The sequence below is a fragment of the Erithacus rubecula genome, assembly GCF_903797595.1.
Source record: "Erithacus rubecula genome assembly, chromosome: 1".
Classification (NCBI taxonomy): domain Eukaryota; kingdom Metazoa; phylum Chordata; class Aves; order Passeriformes; family Muscicapidae; genus Erithacus; species Erithacus rubecula.
Window position 1 is genome coordinate 1322102 of NC_136658.1, and position 22623 is coordinate 1344724.

The 22623-nt window shown below is 50.0% G+C and overlaps 1 protein-coding gene across 1 annotated transcript in view; it reads right to left on the reverse strand.

Moving 5' to 3' along the window:
• The window catches only part of GDPD5 (glycerophosphodiester phosphodiesterase domain containing 5), a 96670-nt gene extending 74653 nt beyond the window's left edge, over positions 1-22017 (reverse strand). Inside the window, exon 1 of the mRNA XM_079321474.1 lies at positions 21789-22017. The gene's annotated coding sequence lies outside the window, so the exon portion shown is untranslated. The remainder of the gene's footprint in view (positions 1-21788) is intronic.
• Between the last annotated feature and the right edge of the window lie 606 nt (positions 22018-22623).

Here is a 22623-nt window from a genome sequence, read left to right on the forward strand (position 1 = left end):
CATAAATACCCAGGGATGAAAGAATGTCAAGGAGAGAAGAATTATCAGCACTACAGGAGCACTGGGCAGAAAAATGGTGGTTCAGATTTAGAGGCTCTTCAGGGATTGTACTGCAAGAAAATTTAAAAATCAATTAAAAATTAAAAGGAATAAAATAATTTCAATTTGCAATCTGTTTATCAGCACTGATTAAGGAGAGATTTGTTTTATCCTCAAGGAGAGCAGGTGAATCACTACTAGGCTTAAAAATTCTCCTCCACCATTCACAGATGCCATACCCTGGGCTCTGGAAGCACATGTGGTATAATTTTGATGTTTTAATAAACAAGAAACACACAGACAGTATTTGGGTTTCTTCCAGCCTCCCAAACATCCAAGAACTCCTGAAGCAGACCCAGGATGTGGAATCCTGCTCATCATCACCTCTGAAGATACCCAAAGCACACCCTGCCAGCTGATTCCTCACTTCCCTCTGGCCTTTCCCTGGGGTTTGGAATATTCCAACACCTCCTGAATAACTTCCTTGTCCTTGCCTTCTCTGTGCAGCTGCAGGCAGGGAAACATTCTCCTGCTCAATGGGATGCAGATTACAAAAATCTCTCTCACCCTACAGAAAAAAAGACCTGGAATACTAAATAAAACACAGAATCTTTCCCACCAAAACCAGACTGTAAACAGCCTGAGGGTTTAGACAAGTACCTGAGATGTGGAAGAGACTTTCAAACCTGTTTTTTCCTCCCACATCCCAGGTGAGCTTCCTTCCTAAGCCATGAACAGATTTCCTACACAACCCAAGGGGAAGGGAGCTCTCAGCACTTTAAGCTCCTGTTGCTTTGGGTCAGACACAAGCATAGAAAAAAGTACAGGGTGATTTTGGCTGGTTTAGCCACAAACTTTGTGTCATTTTAAACTGAGGGGAGAGATTTTAGATTAAGCTCCTGTTGCTTTGGGTCAGACACAAGCATAGAAAAAAGTAGAGGGTGATTTTGGCTGGTTTAGCCACAAACTTTGTGTCATTTTAAACGGAGGGGAGAGATTTTAGATTAGATATTGGCAAGAACTTCCTCCCTGTGAGGGAGGTGGGTGCCCAGAGAAGCTGAGGCTGCCCCTGGATCCCTGGAAGTGCCCAAGCCTGGCTGGATCAGCCTGGCATAGTGGAAGGTCTCCTGGATGAGCTTTAAGGTCTCTCCAAACCCAAACCTTTCAACATGTTCTAAAAAACCCCTGCACATTGCCACAAAGCAGGTTTTCCAAGAGGCCAAGAAGAGGAAGAAGCCAAAGCTCTGATTTATAAAGATGGTGCTTTATGTGCTGCAAACACACACTGGACAGGGGAGGAGGATAAATCAGCAGCAACAGCCCAAGCTGACACATCTTTGCTATTAGCTCCTGTCACCTCTGGGACAAGGATCCAACTGCAACAACAGACAGAGTGACTCCAACCCAGCGTCCGTGGGTGTGCCAGCCCGGTGATTAACTCACAGCTGTTAATTACAGGATGGAAACAGTGCCCTCAGCTGACCCAGGCCAGGCCAGGCATTTGCAGCTCCAGCAGTGCCCTGATGGCTGCACAGGTGCCAGGTCTGGCAATGCCCTCCCTGCACAGGATGTGGGGAGTGGCAGCACCTGCACTTGGCACTCTGCATTTTCTACCCCCACTTCTCCCATTCTGCAGGGGAAAAAACCTCCTCAGTGCTGAGAGCTCACAGAGCTGCTGTCACAAATCACTGAGCCAAGAATAAAGCCCAAACAGCCAAGGAATACCTCGAGGGACACAGCCCAGGGGGATGGACACACTGGGAAGGGCCTGCAAGGCAGGAACTGGGAGCACTGGTGGATGGAGAGCTGGGCATGGCCCTGCCACTGCTCTGGCACCCAGAACCCCTGTGCCCTGGGCTGAGAAAAGGGGGATTCTGCCCCTGAGCTCAGGTGAGACCCCACCTGCAGAGCAGGAGCACCTGGAGCTCATGGAGAGCCCAGAGGAGGCACAGAGCTGCTCCAGGGCTGGCAGAGCTGGGGGAGCTCACCTGGAGAGGAGAAGGATCCAGGGACACCTCAGAGCCCTGCCAGGGCTAAAGGGGCTCCAGGAGAGCTGGAGAGGGACTGGGGACAGGGATGGAGGGACAGGACACAGGGAATGGCTTCCCAGAGGGCAGGGCTGGGTGGATATTGGGCAGGAATTGTTCCCTGGAGGGTGGGCAGGGCTGGCACAGGTGCCCAGAGCAGCTGTGGCTGCCCCTGGATCCCTGGCAGTGCCCAAGGCCAGGCTGGATGGGGCAGAAGGTGCCCCTGCCCATGGCAGGGCTGGCACTGGATGATCTTCAAAGGCCCATTCAAGTGTTCTATTATTCTCTGATCCCTGAACCAATTCTAGTCTACAGAAGGTGGGGCTTCACTCACCACAAGATCCTTAAACTCTTCTGAATTTTCCTGTGCCACAGAAGCCCCACTGCTGTCAGTGAGATATTTAACAGCAAGGAGCCCTCAGGCAACAACCTGCAAGGGCTGCCAGTCTGTGAGCAAGGCAGCCAACACTGGCAGCTCAGCAGGGTCACCCTGACCTGCTGCTGCTCAGGAACAGCATTCCTGCAGAGGCACAACCAGATAGCACAGGGACAAGGGCACTGAAGAGGCAAACACTCCCATCAACAGCTTTTCTTGCTGTAATCTTCCCAAACTTCTTTTTGGTTTTTAATCTAAATTCCTCAGAGGACAGCAGATCCCACCAGCCCATGAGATACCAGAGTCTGGTAGTGAATAAACCAATGTACAGTTTTACAAACACACTCTGAGCCCTTCCACCAAAGGAAAAGGAAACAAACATTCTCCCATCTCCCAGGAAGTTTGTTTTCATCTCAACCTTTCTGCAGGCAGCTTTTAAAACATGTGAAAAGCCCTGTTTCATGCTAAATTCATATCCAGGAGGCAGGGACACTGAAAGAGGACATGAAGCAGAGTCAGGATTCCCAGGCTGCTTTTTGAGCTGTAAGCACTTTGAAGAGCAGATGACCTGAGGTGTGGAGAGCTGGTGGTGATGGGTTGAGTATCCCACATGGAGCATCCCTGTCACCCATCCCAAGGGGCTGGGAAGGTCTCAGGGGCAAAATTACTCAGAAGAGTGGAATAGTTGGAGTTGGAAGGGTCCTCAAAGTTCACCCATGGGAAGGGACACCTTCCACTATCCCACATTGCTCCAAGCTCCATCCAGCTTGTGCCAGCACAAGCCATCACAGCCAAGCCTGTCTGAGCTCAACTCAGATGATGGGTCCCTCCCAGCCCTGTGATTCTGGGACCATTTCAGAAGTGCTACCAGCACACCTGTGGGTTTCTTAAGCACCCCTCCCCTTCCAAAAGTTCAGTTAAAAAAAACTGTTTTCCCCTTGATTTCTCCCACAGGATGCACCACAAGCTCCCAAGCTCCCCTTGGATCAAATGTGCCGGACGCAGTTAAGCTGCCTGTCCTTAGCAAGGCAGGCTCCACTCTCCAAACACTGCATTAGTATGGATCAGGCAGAGCAGCACACAGCCAGGCCACCCCCAGCTGTCACCCCAGGGGCACCTGGCTCGTGCCAGCACCCTGCAGGGGACAGCACAGCACAGAGATGCTCCTGATTCAGCATGGAGGAGTCTTTGCACGAGGTACCCACGGCACCACAGCCCTCCAGAACTGCAGGGACTGCTTCAGAACACAAAGCTAAAAAAGAAAATAATTTAAAAAGCAAACCCAGAGTAAGAATTTGGGGTCAGTTTTAGCATTAGATCGCAGTTTCCCTCGGCGCTGTCGCAGGCGGCGCGTTCAGCCGTGGCTAATCTCTGCTCAGACACTCTCTGTGACACTGATTGTGGGTAAGCCCAGGGATTAAAGGGGGTTATCCAGAGGGCCAAGGGCAGCCTGAACAAACAGGAGCTGCACCACAGCCACTGCACCCCATGGACCTGCCCCATCCATGGGATTGAGTCCCCGTGCCAAGGATATGACAAAGGCTCCCACAGCCCCTGCAGCACCGAGCTGGGGCTGGCACCTCTGGGGACCACACCAGGGACAGACAGGAGAAAAACTGCCCACCAGAGGCAGGCAGCCTCCTGGAGTCTGCACACAGCTCACCAGAGCAGCAGGTCCAACACAGCCACCACACAGACCCAAGGCATAAATCCTCATGAGAATCACAAGCTTTAAAAGCCTAAATGATTCCGCTCTAGGAAGACCAAGTTTCCCGGATTTTTAGTGGGTATCTGCTTTTAAGATCAAATTCCACCAAGATTTATTGCAAAAATAAAAAATAAGGTGTATTTAAACAGAATCATGAAGGCTGGGAAGGGCTTCTGAGTCCAACTATTAACCAGCACCACAAATCCCCACACTTTCTGAGCACTTCCAGGGCCTGTGATTCCACCATTCCCCTATTCAGCCTGCCCCAATGCCTGACCATTCCTCTAAGGAAGGAATTCTTTCTCACATCCAACCTAAACTCCCCCCAGCACTTCCTCCCATCCTGTCACTTGTTATGTTTGGGACACAAGTATCACACAGCCAGTCCAAGAGGTCTCCAAGCAAGTGAGGCTGGAGATGTTTATCTGTTAACTCCATTTCTCTGCTCTTTCCTACACCTCTGGATCAGCTCTGCACTGAAGACTTTCCAGAAGTCCCTTCCCTGGGGCAAGAAAATTAAAAGGGCACAAGAGAAGTGCAAACAACTTCTGCAGAGTCAGCAGCGAGTTCTGGCACCTAAACCAGATGGATTTGTTTTCTTCAGAGGAACTGGAAAGGAAGGAAGAGGATCAGTGCTTCAGAAAATCAGCACTGGCACAGCTGGATCTGGGGAGCACTGCTGATCCAAAGCAGGCTCCAGCAGTCCAGGGGTTGCTGCAGATTACACAGGAGCTTGGCTTGCACACCTATCTGCCATTTCTGGACATTTCCAGTGATGTTATCCCTTAGACAAAAGCTGATGTGTAGGTGCAGTGCTTCAAAGAGCAGCCAGTACTCCACAGGACTTGTCCCAAATTTCTGCTATCTTCCTCCAGCAAGGAATGCCACAGGGAACATCACTATGGGAGTTATGGTCTCCCAAGAAAAGGGAAGGAGGAATCTCACTCTGCTTCCCAGAAGTCAGCCAAGAGCCCCAGATCCTCTGCCTGGCCAGCACCAGGTCAACATTTCAGTGTTTGGCCCCCTTCTAAAGGGAGATTCACCCTTTCCTCCAGATCCCCTTCAAAACTGCTCCCAGAAGTAATTTCTTTATTTATTATCTTAATTAAAAGCAACAATAAGGAATCACGGAGAAGAACCTGCTTTCTGCTGCTGCAGCCACCACAATCCCAGTTCCCACAGCATCCCCATCACTGCCCTGCTTCCCTCAATGAGCTCTCAGTGCAAAAAGTCCTTTGTGCAACCACTCTTGTCCCCCTGGGACAGCATCAAACAGTCTGGACACTATTTAAACACTGGCTAAAAATACAGCTGGCTTTGGACCAGATGCAGGTAAAGCCTCGGTGACTGGGATGCAGCAAGGACAGATGCTCAGGTCACACTGGGTTAGGGTTTTATCAGCTGTCAAGTCAGCAGTAGCTCCAGGCAGCTCTCCAGTCAATAATCATTTCAGATATTACCTGCAATTCCTAACCATGGGCTGTGAAAAGGGCACAGAAAGGAGGTTTTTTCAGACTTCTATGCAAGAAGGTCCTTTACCACTGCCCAAGGGAATGAGGCTTTCAATACCCACCACAGGCTTCTCCAGGCTTCTATTTAATCCTGAAGTCCCAGGTTTCCATCAGAGCACCTCTCACAAGTTCAGACTGTTAATGACTGTGTTTACAGTGGGTGTTGGCCTTATCAGCAGGATGACTGGCCTGGCTCTGCTGAAGCATGATACAGTCCCTTAAAACAGATTCTCATGGACTGTTGTTTCATTGGGCCATGTGATTTCCACCTAACCAGAGAGGGCAGAGCCCCCCAGCCTGCTGCTGCCTTTCCCAGTTCCCTCCATGAGCCATCCAAAGGCTGCCATGGAACATTCACCCAACTGCCTTTCCTCTTCCCCTAGCACAAATCACCAACAGCTCCCTGCAGGAAGCTCCTCTGATAAAAGCTGCAAGGACCTGGAAGTTCTTATCTGGAGTTTGGGGATGCTTTCCAAAAGAAACAGGTCATAGTGGAGTTACTGCAGAATCAGGAGGTTACTTACATCCTTAACCCAATGATTATTATTCCTGGATGTGGCACATGGAATTGTTCATTTCTAATTTAATCTATGTGCCCACATGAAGTAGAGAGATCAGCATCCCTCCCATGCTGCTCTGTCCAGGGTTTATGACAGATTTTCCTTGGAAATGCTCCTGAAGGACAAATCCAATCTAATCTCTTGATGACTTTCAGGAATGAGGCAGCCACAGCTGCTCTTCTGCCAGGGCCCAAGCACTGTCTTGGGATTCTTGGGCACTGAAAAATAAAATCAATTTTAAAAATCTCATCTCCCAAAATGGATGCATTTGGAAAAGTTTGAGATTAGGCTGCTCACAAAAAGACCTTTTTTTTTTTTTTTTCCCCTAAGGAAGAAACTGGCTCTCCCAAGAGGAGACTACATGAACCCAAGGGATGAAACCTAGAAAGTCTGCTAGATGCAGTGCCATGTCTCTGGCAGAAAAATGAGGAATCCCTCAGGTTAGAAAAGCCCTCCAGGATCATGGGGTCATTAAGCCCTGCCATGTTCAGGGGTGAAGCTGCTCTGACACTTAATTCCCTCCCTCAGCACTAAAACATCTAGTTTTAGCCACCCTGTGATGAGGATCTGGGCAGAAATTACAAAGAAAAATAAGAGAGCTGAGCAGAACAAAGGAAGGTAAAGCAGAGACTAAATGTGAGCCCATCCATCATCACCAGGAGAGCTTCCCACGATGGGGAGGAAGGGGAAGGAAGAGAGTCAGCCACAGGGAACAATTGCTCCAAGGAAGGGGAAGCAGCATTGTTTGAGAGATTTAACAGAAAAGCATATAAACCAATCCCCCATCTCTCAAACAAAAAGGAAAGAAAAAACATTCCCATAGTCTTTGGGAAGGCTCAGCCCCACCTTGACATCACACCTCACTCTGAGCCAGAAGGGAAGAGAAGCTGCTTTGTTTGATTTTTTCCCCCCAAGCTGCATTATCTGCTCTTTTCCCCAGGAAGGAAACCTTCCACACTCCCCCTCAATCTGCAAAGGCTGAGCCTGGCTCCTTATTCCAGCTCCCCAGGAGCCCTGACAGTGCATGGAAATGGGAGCAAAATGCAGCAGCTTCCCACTGGGCCAGGAACTCAAACCTAGGGATAGCAGGAGCTCTGCAAGCCTTGCAGGAATTCCATGGGAAAGCAAGCAGGTCCAACACAGCCCTTTCACTGAGACAATTCCTCTCTTCCCAGCAGGAAAGACCTGAGGGACAGGTGAGAGAGACAGGGCTGGGCACATCCTATGTGGAAGTGATAAATTTCTTGCTCCATCTCACTTATCTCCAAGCTTCCCTGCTGTAACATGATTGCAGCTGAATTTTACTCCACTTAAGCCTTTCCCAAAATACCTGTGCTCCTTTGAGGTACTCCTTCCTCTCATCAGAAGCTCTGCAGAAATTAAATCCTCTTAGTGCAGAAGTCTCATGCAATAACTGTGACATTCTGGGGATTTTCACTGCCAGGCTCAGCAAAAACCTTACCAGAGGAGAAGTCCTTCAAATGCCAGACATCCAAGACATCTGAAGCTTCAAGGCTTCTTTCTATGCACAGGATTTAGTGCTAATCCCAAAGCTCCTCAGCCCTTCAGTGCTGCATCTCATCTCTGTGCTCTGCCCCATCCCAGCCTCCAGCAGAGCTGCTCCCTACCTTGGGTCACTCATGTCCCACTCCTGGAAGTGTCCAAGGCCAGGCTGGACAGGGCTTGGAGGAGCCTGGACTAGAGGAAGGTGTCCCATGGCAGGGGTGGCACTGGATGATGTTCAAGGTCCCTTCAACTAAACCAGTCTGTGATTCCATGATTCCAAATCCCTCAACATGGAGGATTTTAAAGGATCAAGTGCTGCAGAAGCCTCCAGGTTGTTCTTCACCTGCTTTCTTTAGTGCTGGGAACATCAAATCTTTGCACCTCTTCCCAAAGCAAAGCAGACACCTCTGCATATCACCAACAAGCCCCATTATCTTCAAACCTTTCCTGACAAATACCCAGTGTTTCAGTGCTACAGCAGCAATATCAGGGCAGATCCACTCCCTCCTTAGCCACATCTCCTGACAAGTTCCTAGAGATGCTCTGGAAATGGGTTTCCCTGTTTCCAGAAGGGATTTCTCTGTGCTGGCCCATCCAGGAGATGGACATGCCTGAAGCACAGACATCACCCAGCTCAGTTCCCACCCCTGCATGCTCCCCAGGTTAGGGAGGCTGACAGCCAGACTCTGAAAAGCAAAATCACTTTTCTGAAATCCTCCCCCCATTTCTTTCCCTGCACTTTTCCACTGGCATCTCCACAGAGCCAGAGCCTGGTTTCCAGGGAACATTTTCCATCCAAATGTTAAGGGAAGCAGCACGTGATTCAACTCTGCCATCTGCTTTTCCAAGGGGACCTTCTCTGGAAACTCACAGTTAAAGGCATCAACCAAAGGAAAAAAACCCCAAAACACCAAGGCCTCACTTCCTTACACATAATAGGAAGCCCAGCAATAACACTGGGAGCAGAACTCTCCAAATGGCAGAGATTTTCTGTCCATTATCTGAGACATCTTTCTAGCCTTCATTAAGCACATCAAAAGTTTACTTTTGTCAGTGGAAGTACAGATGGCATTTGAGCTAAAGATTAGGATCCCATTTCCTTCCTCTAAAGCTCATCTTTAAGGTCCCTTCCAACCCAAACCATTCTGTGGCTCAAGATTTGCTCCCAGTCCAGGGAGAGCCTGGACTCCTAAGAAAAGGGCTGTAAATCAGACACACCCAGCTCAGGGACAACCAATGCTGAATTCAATCCCATTCCAAGAGGAATTAAACCAGCTGATAAATGAAGTTGAGGCTTAGGGACAGGTTTGAGGGAGAGAGGGAAGTTTTGAAGCCAAGTGAGCACATGGCAGGAGAAAAGGGAATCTCTTCAGGTTCTTGTTCCTCAGATCCCAAATCACACATGAGCTGTGACATCCCTTCTCCCAGAGAAACCCCCAGCTATGGGATCTGTCACCAGGTCACCAGAATATCTTTTTCACACCTTGCTTAGTATTTTCCCAATAAAAAACATGAACAAAACACATCCAAGTGAGGTTTTTCCTCAGGGCCAGGCTTCCCAAGAGTGGGAATAATCCCTGTGTGGCTCAATTCCTGCCTGTCAGCATCCAGGCCGTGGCAGCATTGTACCTTTCCACTTCCCCTGCTGTAAAATTGAGTTATTCTGGGCTCAGACCTGACACCAAGTCAAACTCCATCTGTTTCCACCAAGATGCAGATTGCTCTGAGGCTGCTCTGCTGAGTACCTGTGACGTTGCTGCCATGGCTCCCAGCTCAGCTTCCCACAGCAGGAGGAAGGAGCTGAGTGATGCCAAAATTAGTGCCAGGGTTTATTCTGGGCTGGGTGCAAGCATCTTTGTGCTTTTTAAGTGCTCAGACCAGTGCCATGCACAGCATCACTAAAGGGGGAGTCTGGAGTAAGGAGAAAAGCACAACCAGGAAAAACTCAGGAGCTGGCTCTTCCCAAAGCCATTTTTTGCCACATGGAAGTTCTACAAGTTGCAGTAGAGTCAGAGAAGCATCCCACACACACAATTTAATTCAGAGCTTGTTTTAAATTAAACTGTTAAAAAAAAAAAAAAAAAGCACATATCAGGATAGGAAAGCAAATGCCACAGCAGCATTATCTTGGCACCCAACAAGAAAAAGGATGAAAAGGATGAAAAGGACTATCTGCATTCCTGAATGCAGAGAGGATCCATGAGGTGCTGGTGAGCTGGGGGAGCAGAGAAAGCTGAGTAGCACAGCAGGTGGGCAGGCAGGGAATCAGGAGTGGGATTTGCTCCAGCCATACAAATTACCAGCAATCAGGCACTTGGGTGACAAATCCATTTGTGCTGGGTAAATAAGGACAGCCAAGCCAAGACAAGCTTGCCCCTGGCCAAAACCAGCAGCAGCAGGTCAAGGGCTCCCTGCAGAGTGACTGCACTGAGTGACAGCTCAGATGTGATGTGTCACTGTCACAGCACCTTCCTCAGCCCTGCCCTGCCCTGCTGTGTGAGTTCTGCTGCAGCCTCAGCTCTTTCAGAGCCCAAGTAACCAGTGACATTTCTAGAGATGCTGTCAGCAGCCCCATTTGGGCAGCCACCCATCCATACACTGCCTGTGGGCTGGGCAGGATCCTCACCTCTGCTCTGGAGCCAGCCTGGCACAGCTGGGGGTGCTCACCTGGAGAGAAGCTCCAGGAGAGCTCAGAGCCCCTTCCAGGGCCTAAAGGGGCTCCAGGAGAGCTGGAGAGGGACTGGGGACAAGGGATGGAGGGACAGGACACAGGGAATGGCTCCCACTGGCAGAGGGCAGGGCTGAGGTCAGGATCTTGCTGGACCAGCAGTGCAAGGTCCTGCTCTGCCAGAAAAACACAAGCCTGAGTGACACACTGAGCTCTGTCACTGCTGTCCCCAGCCTGGCAGCAAATAAACTCACACCACAGGGTGACTTTGGATGGACTGAACACTTTGGGGACAGTGGATATTCCAACAGCCTTGGTCAGGGTGAGGGCACACACAGAGCAGCCTCCAACTCACTCCTGAAAAAAGTTTTCACTTCATTCTGTGTTTTTTTCCCCCCATAACAGCTCATAGGTTGTCCTAAAGTGACCCACGTTCAGTCTGAAAAAAGCACATTTTCCCAACAGTATTTCAGAAAGCTGAGTGATGCTGCTGGAAGCTGTTCCTCCCCCAGAGGGAGGTTATTCCTGACAACAAGCAGATCTCCCCTGCTCAGCATCCCCCCCTCCCTGCCACCCCCAGAGGGGAAAGTGCCACTTCCATATGGAAAGCAAGGAGCCAACACATTCCCTGCTCCTCCCAGCTCTTCCACAGAGCCTCCAGGAACCAGGGCAGGGGGAGCAGCAGATGTGGGTTCAGCTGCCAGACCCTCCACGTGCCAATGGCTCGCAGGGAAAAGTGGCCAAAAATAGCTCAGACACCTCTACCCAGCCCCATAAGACTGGAATTTTATTCCTGTAATGGGATAATGTCTCCTCCACACTTCTCAATCACTACAAGCAGGGAGTTGAGTGGGTTTGGAAAGCTCTGTTACATTCCCAGGGCACCAAAGCACACTCACCACCAGGATGAACAATGTTCAGGGGATGGCTTTTAGTTGCAAACACCCCAGATGAGCATCCCAGAGGGGTGAAGCACTCCCTGTGTCACTGCTGCAGCAGCAGGAGAATTTTCCCATTGCCACCTTGACAGCCTGGTGGTCCCAAAGATGCTCTGTGAGCTGAGACTGTTGCCTCAGACAGAGCCCTTTGCCAAACACCTTCCCCTGCAGAGCTCCCACAGCTGTTTTGGGCAGGTTGTGTCCAAAGCTGAAATATTTCTGGTATCTGCTCTGTCAGAGAAATAAAGAATAAATGTTTGCAAAACAAGGGTTCCCCCCTTTGGCTTTTGCCAAAGGAGGAAAACTGCTAGAAAGGAAAAGGGAAGGAGAAAAACTATTACAGATGCCATTGTCCCATTCCATTTTCTCAGCACTGTGTCAGTGCTCATGGCAAAGAGTGACACTAAGATGAGGTTACAATTAAAAGAGAGCAAAAATTGCACAGTAAATGCTGGAACCAGGCAAAGGCTCCCACCCTGCATTTTAAAGACCCTGTCTCCCACCTCTCCTAAAAATCTCACAACCAAACAAGTTGTATCAGAAGAAAAAGAACAGCACCCACAAAGGTGGATTAATGGGAATAAATCTCAAGGAAATCAATCTCCATGTCTGCCTTTCTACAGTATCCAAGGGTTCACACCCTCATCTTACTGAGACAGTGCCACATCCTTTATTTTGCACTCACTAGAAAATGCACCTATTTTCTTGGCCACAACTACTGATGTCTGCAAGGAAAAAAAAGGGATGATCTGAAATCTTTTCAATACCTGCCACCTTTGCTTTCAGAGTTATCATCAGAGCATCACCCTAAGTTATGTCACATTATCTGAGGACAAAGAACCAACAAATTATTTCTTTGTGGTGCTCCAGTGTTTCTCCATTTAAAAGGCAGGATAAAAAGCTCAGTCCTACCCTGTTCCCATAGAGAAACAGGAGGGAAATGGCACAAGCAAAAACAAAACCCTCAGAGCTCCAGGATGACCACGGCAGACATTAGATTTTTCATCATTTTAGAGTTCTCTAAAAGCCAGTCAAGAAGCAACCCCTTTTTTTTTTTTTCTTCTTTTTGTCACATTGTAAAAGATGGGCAAAATGAAAAGATCAGACTCAAGCTGGTTTCAGCTCTAGAGCAAGAAAAGTATTTAAATACAGCCCTCATGTTGGATGGCAGGGAGAGGATTTATTACTGCTGGGACACAGGACTTTCTCCACAGGCTGCCTTCCCAAATTCCCAAGCTTCCCACCTGGCAGTGAGCCCTGGGGGGAATCCAGACACCTCAGCACTCCCTGTACATCCACTCACAGCATCATTTCTTTCCAAGACCAGCCACTTGCAGCAATATTTATTTTTTTAATACCACCTCCAGTGCCTCAGCCCAGCACTTGTTCTCAACAGCTCTTCCATTTAGCAACCATTAAACCTGATGGGGCATGAGACAGAACAGGGTTTTCCTCACAGCCCTATCCAAGAGCTGACAGCCACATGTCTTTTAGGCAGTATTTATTTCATACCTTTCCTCCACAGAAAAAACACCAAACAACCCACAAACATAAAAACAAAACAAAACAATTTAACAGAATCAAACATATGGGACCAGTCACCAAATGTGGTGAATGTGGGAGCAAAATCTCTCATAAGCTTCAGGCAATGCTGAAACACAACAAAAAGCTTTAGAGTGCCCAGACAAAAGCAAGCAGGAGAAGACAGACTCCAGGCTGCCCCACAGCTGTATTTCACTTCCAGCTTGAAGCAGAAAACCCCTTTTAAAAAAAGGAGGAATTGGCTCAGGGATCCAGTTTGCAGCTCTCCATGTTAAATGGAGATTTGAAATCACTGCAACCCCTTCCTACCAAAGGCTGGTTTGTGTTTCCTGACTGGGGTTTTTAAACCAGAGAAACCTGAGGGGTGGGAGCTGTAAGAAGCACCAAGGATGCTCTTTCTCCCCAGCTTTACAGTCAATTCAGGTATAACAATCAGCAGATTGAATCTGAGAGCAATCAGATGGCTTTGCTACCTGAGGCATTGGAATTGCACAGCCCCAGGAACTCCTGTTCCCACTTATTTTAGCTCTAGCTCTTTGGGATTAGGTTGCTCTGACAAAGCCCAGTCAGAAGCACCAGAGGCTGATAAACCCCATTAGCTGCTCACAGAGCTGAGCAGCAGCAACTGTTAGCTGGAAAATTGGGAACAATTTGGGAGCTCCACGGTCAGGCTGACCTTGGGCACAGCAGCAGGAACAGCAACCAGCATTTGCTCCCAGTTTTGTCCAAACCCATCTCCTCCAACAGCTCCAGCCACCTGCAGCACAGCCAGGGCTGATTTTCCTCTAACTAAGCCCAGCTCAAGCAGCCTAAAGCCTGGAGCGTGGCTTTGAGAGGGACAGGACATGGGGAATGGCTTTCCCAGTGCCAGAGGGTAGGATTAAATGGGATATTGGGAGGGTGGGCAGCCCTGGCACTGGGTGCCCAGAGAAGCTGTGGCTGCCCCTGGATCCCTGGGAGTATCCAAGGCCAGGCAATTCTCCACCACTTTACCCTTTGCCAGCTTCAATCCAATGATTTCCCACCCTTAGAGAGCCCTGAAGGAGCACCAGGATGATGCAGGAAATCTCTGCTCCCTGCACTGGTGCTCAATGGCTGCACCAAAACTCCAGGATTTCTTTCTCTGAAGAGAGAGGGGAAAGAAAGAAAAGCACATTGGAGAGGGACTTACAGAGCAGCAGCACTCCCAGCACAATTCCTGGTTGGATGTTCTGTGCTGAGGGACCCAGGGCAGCCTCATCCCTGAGGCTCTGCTGATCCTGAGGTTTAACAGTGCTGATAAGCCCGAGCTGGAACAGCTCTTACGCACGGCAGGTTTTATCTGAGGCACAGCACACTTGTTACAGACCCTCTCTTATCAGCACTGCAAATATCAGCTGAGATAAAGGGAGGCACATAATGCCTGGGAAGGTGCAGAAACTGGAGCACACACATTGGGGTTTGACTCCTTTGGCTCCTCAGCCCCAGCTCCTGACCTCGAGGGCTCCCTGGTACTCACCCTGTGTTCCCCCCCCCAGTCCCCAAACTGCCCCAGGAGAGGAGCAGAGCAGACTGCAGGACAATCCTTCAGATGAGCTGCAAAGTCCAGGGAAATGGTGAAAAAGCCAAGAGAGAAAAAGTGATTTCCTCATGGGTCCAATACAGCACATCACAAACAATTATCCCAGAAATTCAGATTTAAGAACTCTTCGACAAAAGGGGTTTAACAGAGTGAGCTGATCCTTCAAGAAACACAGAACTCAAAAGCTTAAGCTTATTGTGCTGTTAGAAGTGGATCTGTATCTGCTCTTTACAGGGCAGCTCTAAAAGTCTGGACACTGGGTTGGAGCTTCCCAACAAACCCCCAGGCTTCCCTCCTGAGCCACATTCCCTCTAACATTGGGCTGTTCATCCCATCAAGCAGATCAGCTCCAGAAGGGCTTTCCAGCCCAGCAGGAGCTTGGCTTTCAGGTCAAATCCAAGCTTGCCATGATGACCCAGCCAACCTCCCTGCTCACAGCAGGGACCCTCCAAGGGAGGGACCCCCCTGCTCCAGGTGACACTGGACAGGACACCAGCATCATTAGGGCAGAGATGCCCTTCCCAGAACCACTGTAGAATGATTTCACCCAGCTCCTGAGGCTCAGCAAAGCACAGGACAAGGTCTGAGCTCCACATTAACCCCTTGTTCCTCGGACTGGGGCTGAAACCTGGGTACAAACCCAGGGAAGGACAATCCCTTCCCACACTGCTCCTGCCTGTGCTTTCGGGGACAGCAGCTCCATCCCTCTAATCCCACAAGCAGCTTTATTTCTCTTGGCACAGCAGAACTGTCCCAGGAGCCCTGGCAGGGTTTGTGTTTTGGGAGCGCGTGGCCACGCAGCTGAGTGACCTTGTGAGGCACAAAGGTTTGTCCCTGCCAGCATGAGACACACCAGAGCACGGTTTGAACATCCACAGCTGTCTTACTCCACATTCCTTTAACATACAGCTCTCCCAGAGCAGGAGCCTGGACATCCAAACCAAAAAAAAACCCCAAAACAAGCACGTCCCTATGCAGGGGAGACAGATTAGGAAACAGTTGTGATAAGGGAAAGTATCTCCAGCCGAGCTGTCAACCTTGCACTTTAAATCAGGCTTTTAATGAGGGCTGCAAGCACTCTGCATTTGGGTGATTAACTCGCAGCTAAAGAGGAGCTGAGCTGCTTCATTCTGAAAGCAGATCCTGCCTCCCGGTTCCAGGCAGGAGCAGGAAAGCAGGAGATGATCTTGCAAGCTGTCAGCCACCACCAAGCGATGCCAAAGCCCATGCAGGGAAGGGAAATCACCCTGAAAACAAGAGCCTGCACCACTCTCTATTCACAAAGCATCAAATGCAGCACAGCAAGTGGTGTAGGAGCTCCTCAGTCCCCAGCTCCAGGGCACAGGGGAAAAGGAGACATCAGTATCTGTATTTTTGGCAGGCACTTTGGTATTTAAGAGCTGGAAAACAGGGCTTACAAATCCAGCGTCCCAAATGCAGAGCAAGCCTTGATGATGAAGGTAATTTGCATGTGAACAGGAACACATCTAAAAATAAGTGTCTGAAAAGGTCTCACCTCACCTCTTGCCTTGATCAATTCCAGGGCTCCCAAATACCCCAAAAGCACAGATCCCAAGGACTGCTCAGGCACTATCACTGTGCAGATCTCTAAGATCAACCATCCACAGCCATGGATGGAGGAATCCCAGCCCAAAAAGTTTGAGAGAAACGGAGAAAATCACACCTGGACACCCAGAGCAGGACCCAGGAGCTGCCTCTTTGCTGGGTTTCAAACTGCAAGGGGATTGACTGACAGTTTTAAAGTCTCACTAACAAGATTCCTGAATAATTAGCAGGCAGATTGATACCAAAATTCCCACAATACCTGCAAACCATCACTGCTGATCATGGAACTGCCTACAAAATCACCTACCTGACAGCCTTGAGGAATTTCTTTATGGGGCTGCTTCATGCAAGAAAGGAGAATTACAAAATCATCACAGAAAGATCTGGGTTGGATGGGGGTCTTAAAAATGATCTTTTTTTCCATGGGTAGAGACACCTTCCACTAGCCCAGGTTGATCAAAGTAGTTGGGAGGAGAGAGACACCCTGGATTTGAACTTAACCTTCACACCTTCTCCAAAAGAGCCTTTTTTCTCCTCTGAGAAAGGTCAAGGGGTTGGATGACTCTTTCCTACACCAACAGCTGGGGCACGCAGGAAATATTTTAATCCCAAGGAAAGCATTAATTACCTCTTGGCAAAAAAAATACAAGCCAGTCCAGACAACACACCACCACCAAAATCCACCCAGCTATCAGAGTGACCTCAGCACGGTGGTAAATCCCTGCACACAAACCTAAACCCTCTCTATCCATCCCAGGGACTGGGGTTAAGCCATAACCTGGGCAGCCCCCAGCCCCATCCTGCCCCTTGGGCACCTGAGGCATGAGCTGGGATTCAGATCCCAGTTTTAGCCCCATTCCCCAAGGCTTCACTCAGCCAAGAGCCCTGCAGGCAGCACCCAGGGTTGAGATGGGGTCACACACAGGGACACCTCCCACGGCCACGCCAGGTCCCTCCCTCCTGGCAAGGTCCAGGGCAATTTCACGGGACAGCAAGCCCAGACTTGAGCCTCAAATCCTCTCCAAGCTCTTAAGTGCCCTGCTCAGGATTAGCCCTGCTTCCCAAGAATCTTGTGGAATACCCTGAGCATCCCCTGTCACCTTCAGGTGCCACTTCCCAACCGCTGGCCACGGGCTGGGGCCAGCTCCAAGTCAGAAAATGTAATGCATTTTGTTTTGCTGCAATTCTGCAGAACACTGACTTGATTTAAGACTTGATTTATGATTAGGTGACTGTCAGCTGAAAAGATTCATCAATACAAGCTAAGTGGCCCAAATATAATCTCCTAGAGTGGCTCAGGAGAGCACGTGGACATTGAAGGGTACAACCAGTCCATTACATCTTTTTAAAGGCTACACCCAAAAATACCTATTAGAGGAAACTCTGGGTTTCACCTTGGACTATTTCAGTCAGATACAAGCTGCTTTCCCTGGGCAAACGTGAGCTTGAAACTGAGCACAGCTAAAAACAGCCAAGGACCAGAATATTTCTGTTCTGTGCATTTCACCTCGGGCTGGGGGAGGGACAAGTTTCATTTCACCTCAGCGAGGAGGAAAGGGAAGCAAAACACAGGGGCCAGACATTTACAAGGATGTTTTACAAACTTGCAGCAGCGTTTAAAGAGAAGCAGCAGGCTTTTAAACAAATAAATAAAAACAAAATTAAAGGCAAGTGACATCTAAGGGGGAAAGGGAGATTAAAAGCTGCTTTGGCACAGTGCCACATGGTAACTCTGAAAGTGAAACAGATCCTTCTGAGCATTCCCAGACAAGAAGAGAATAAACTTACAGTACATCACCTCCAAGTCCTCCAGGATCCAGCAGCCTGGACCCCAAGCTCCTCATGGAAAGTGTGGCTCCAACACAGAGAGAGAGAGGCCAGGAGGAGTCAGGCTTGTCATGACTAAGGAATTACATTAAAACCAGTCCAGGCTCTTTCCAAGGAACAGATTAGCCACCAGCAGGGCTCTGCACAGATGGGGACAGAGCTGGTGCCCAGATTTGGCAGCATCCCAGGAGAGGTGAAATTTCCCCCTCTCATATCCCCAGTTCACCCTTCATCTAGCAGTGAAAAAAAAGAAATAAATAAAACCAGAACAAGAGTCACACACAAAAACAGAAACATTTTTCATTTTCATTTTTCATCATCAGGTCTAATCCTAATTTCACAATCAGGACGAAAACAAAAGCAGAGCTCAATCTCAACCTGAAATGGATTCCAAATGTCAAATCACAGAATGCATGGAGGCACAGGCATAAAAAACCTTCTCACTGCCACCCCAGAAGGTCCTTGTTTGAACACCCTTCAGGGGAACACTCTGTACCTTGAAACCACTCCTTGGCAGAAATCTTCTACAAATATTTGATTGCATATAAAAAAGAAAACTGTTTTTGTTGTTTGTCAGGCTATTGAGCAATGACACACTATTGCACCAAATATTCAGGCAGTTGTCCTGCCAGTATCTGTGGGTACTTCTGGAGGAAGTGGGGAGAACACAGTGGTTTGCTAAAGAGGAAAAAGCAGCAAAGCCAAACACCAACGTGCAACTTTCTTTTTTTTTTTTTTTTTTTGAAAGTTAAGACATGCATTAAAGTAGCTGTATCTAATCACTGTTTATAGAGGGGCTGGCAGACAAAAGCAACTGCCATAAAATCTTTTAAACCCCTTTTCCCAGCATCACGCTCAAAATGCTCCTGAATAGGGCGGTTAAGCAGCGAGAGCAGAGCTGGAGGAGGAATATTTGGTTTGGGAAGAAGGGAGGGGGATGAGGTGCTCAGCTCCTAAACCCACCCTGGTGCAGGGCCCCTGTGAGCCCCTCTGGAGCCAGGTGGCAGCTCCGTGTGCTCCTCAGCAGGGTGAGGAATGAGCTCCTTGGTGTGACACTGCCCTCTCCTGAGCAGAGGGGACTGCTCAGCCTCACACCCAGCCCAGAACAAGGATTTGGGGAGCCCTGAGCAAACAGCCTGCAATGAAGAGAGGAACTGAGCCAGCACTCACCCCACAGCAGCTCCAGCTGGCACCAGCAGAGCCCAGAGCAGCCGCACCAGCAGCACTGGCTGGAGTTCAGGACAAAAGTGAAACACCCCTGCTCCAGCTCTTTGGAGCCTAATTAGCAGCCTAATGAAGCAAAGTGGCTGCCAGGTGGATCCCATGCTTCATCTCAGGGGGTGGAACTGGATGAGCTTTAATGTCCCTTCCAACCCAAACCCTTCCATGAATATCAGTGTGAAGGTTCAAAGCATCTCAGGGATGGGAGCACAACCTCTGCGAGAGCATCCTCTCAAGAAAAAGGAGTTTAAAACCAGCACTGCAGGCTTCAGGGAAAGCATATGCCCTCCCCACTATGTTTGTAGAGCCCAAAGTGCCCCTCCACATCCAGCCCCACCACCAGTGACTACCACACCTTCCCACACAAGCCCGGAGCTGCACCGGGAGTATTTCAAAGGTACAACAATTCCCTTTAATCTTCAGCCTCGGGAATACTCACAGAGCGAGTTAAAGGACAATATTCCCCCTAGGTGTGTCTGGTTAAAGGGCACCCAGACCTTACTTCCACCACCTGTGAGCATCAAAGTGCTTCTAACACAAACCAGGGCAGAGGAGCCACCTGCTCCCTGCATCTTTAACCTCCACCTACAACAGCACTTGCACTGGTGAGTTACTCCTCACATTAAAAACATTTAAAAACTCACAAAAAACCAAACAACAAACCCCCCCCCCCCCCCAAAAAATATACTGATTTTGGCATGGTGATTTTAAGGCAGTTACTTGAGATCAAGTGCTCCCGAGTATACAGTTAATGGGTAAAAGTACAATTTATAACCTTCCTCATTTATAAAGCAATTTGTTGCCTTGCTAAAAACCAAACCCTTTACCATTAATTCCAAGCCAGCAGTTTCTGAATGTACAACCTGACACCAAATCAATTGATCCGACCAAGACTCATTTTCCTTCCAAGACAAACACCAGTCGTGCTTTGCCGAATTTATCGCAGGGAAAAGTGTAACAAGCAGAACAGGCTCATTTAATAAAAAAGTACAGCTTGACAGAGACACCCACTCTAAAATTAATTCTGCCATCAAAGCAGAGCCTGTATTTGCCTCTGAAGAAGCATCTCCTAAATCACAGGCAAATATTCTGCAGCTCCACATTGCTGGGATATCAGCGTGAAGATGCTTCAGAGCTTGGCAGAGGAGAATATGTTAAAATAACAGGCTTTAAGGAGTCAGGATGCATCACTGCCCAGGTGGATAAAGGCTGGCTAATGAATTAATGGACCATTTTCCACGGCAATCTGATGAGGAAAATGGACATGCCAGACAAAATGCGAGGCAGGAAATCCATTTACCTCAACTCTTCCCCTGTCGCACCTGCCAAGTGCAAGCTGGCGATTTGTAAAGGGGAAAGAAGGGAGAAGGCTGTTATCCTGCATGGCTGGGCAATCCAACCCCCCCAAAAAAAACCTCCTTAAGAGGCAGCACCACTCTAACTCCTACTTGCTAATCAGCAGCAATTTAAATTTCCTGGCAGCTGGAGCACCCCGAGGAGACTCCGGCACCCGAACGGCGCACTTGGATTGAATGTTCTCCGTGCACAGCGCAACTTTCTGCTCTTGGAAAATCTGCACGGGCTCCTTCCCACCAGGACAAAGAGCCAGCAGAGAGAACCATCATCCATTATTTTTCAAATTTCACATACAGCATAGCTATTCCTATTCCTGCCATCTATCCCTAATCCCTCTCCAACCCCAAAATAACCCTTAAGCCAACACGATTACACGTAACAAGAGTGGCTGTAAGGACCCACCCCTACAAGTCCCAAAGCACAGCAAGTTCGACACAGCCAGGTTTTTCCTGGCTGGAGAATCCCCATTTCCATCTCGCCAGGGGTGAAATTTCACAGCTTCCACACCAGGAATTGCTCCAGCAGCCCTTTTCCAAAGCAAGGCTCACATGCCGACTGCAAATCCTCCATGCCCAATTTTCCGGGCGGGGAACAGACAGGACATGGGTGAGGGCTTCAATAAAACAGCAACGAGACGATTTCCCCCCTCTTTTTCCTGAATTACTCTTTTTAAAATTTTTTTAAAAATAGTTTATTTGACAAGCATCAAGACAAAGTAACACCCTCTTATGTTTTTCACCCTCTCTGCTCAGTGCTCGCTGGAAATTTAGGGTCTTTAACTGAGGCTGTGCTGCCGGGGAATGTCGCCTAGTGCGATCCAGGACATCCCTGAGCATCCTCAGGGAGCTGGACGGGCACTGAGTGTTCCTCCAGCTGGACCAGCAACAGTAAATAAATCCCTCCCGGGATTCTGCTGCCTCAGGATTTTACAGCTCCGGACAACAGCGGTGCGAAGCCCTGCGACCGCGGGACACTGCAGATGCCATTATTTTATATCAAACCGAAACGAGCAGGGCCTGAAGGGGAAAAGCGGTGTCCAGATCCACACCCGGACAGCTTGGGGGTCTCAGAGCCCAGAGGGGGCACCCGGGACCTGTCCCCAGGTGGGTACCCACCCGTGTCCCCCACGGGCGGGAGCAGCGCTCACATCCCCAACTTTGCTCGGGATACTGGCGGGCAGGTGAGCCACCCGCGGGGAGGGCAGCGAACACCTTTCGGGGATGGAGGAGAAACACCTTCTGGGGCAAAGGAACGCGGCTCCGGACAGCGGAGCACCTTCCGGGGGGCGCAAAGCGACACAGCCGTCCCACTGGCATCACCCCTCGGCAGCGGGGGATGCGGGGGATGCGGCAGCCCCCAGCCCACCCAGCCCGTCCCTTTACCTGCTGCCGCCGGGAAATCCGCCGGGTTCCCGATCCCTGCCGGCCCTGGCGCAGCGCTGCCGGCAGGGAAGGGCGCAGGCACGGCGCTGGCACGGCCGCGGCCCCGGCCCCTCAGCCCGGTTCGGCCCGGCTCGGCTCGGCTGGGTCCGGCTCGGCTCGGCCCGGCTCGGCTCGGCTCGGCTCGGCTCGGCTCGGCTCGGCTCGGCTCGGCTCGGCTCGGCTCGGCGCGGAGCGGGGAGGGCGCTGCGCCGGGCGGCTCCGCCCCGGGCAGCGCGGGAGGAGCGGAGGGACGAGAGCAGCGGAGGAGGGGGAGGAGGAGAGAAGGAAGCTGCGCCCGGCCGTGGGGAGCTGTTCTCTTTGGGGTGTGCCCCGGCTGCGAGCCAACCCCCCAAGGCTTCTGGCTTGGGGGGCAAGGGAGAGGTTGGGGCACGCCTGGGCTGGGGAGCGCTTGGCACCGTGCCGGGGGTTTGGGAATGCTGAGCCCCGAAAGGGCAGTGAGCAGCCGGGAACCGCAGGATGGGTAGGGCTGGTAAGGGACTTGAAGGATCATCGCATTCCAACTCCCTCTTCCAGCCGTCCCAGGTTATTCCAAGCCCCGTCCAGGCTGGCGTTGGACACTTCCAGGGATGGGGCAGGCACAGCTCGGGATAGGAGGGATGTTTTGTGTTCCCGCCTAGGTGGATAGAAGTGGATAAAAAGTGCAGATTTGGGCTTTGCAGCCTCCTGATTTCTCCCCCAACTCACCCCTTCATTTTTTCTACCCCCTTTGTCACCTGCACCTGGTCGTACATGAGACCCTGAGCTCCCGGTGGACCTGGTCTCCACACTGTGGCCA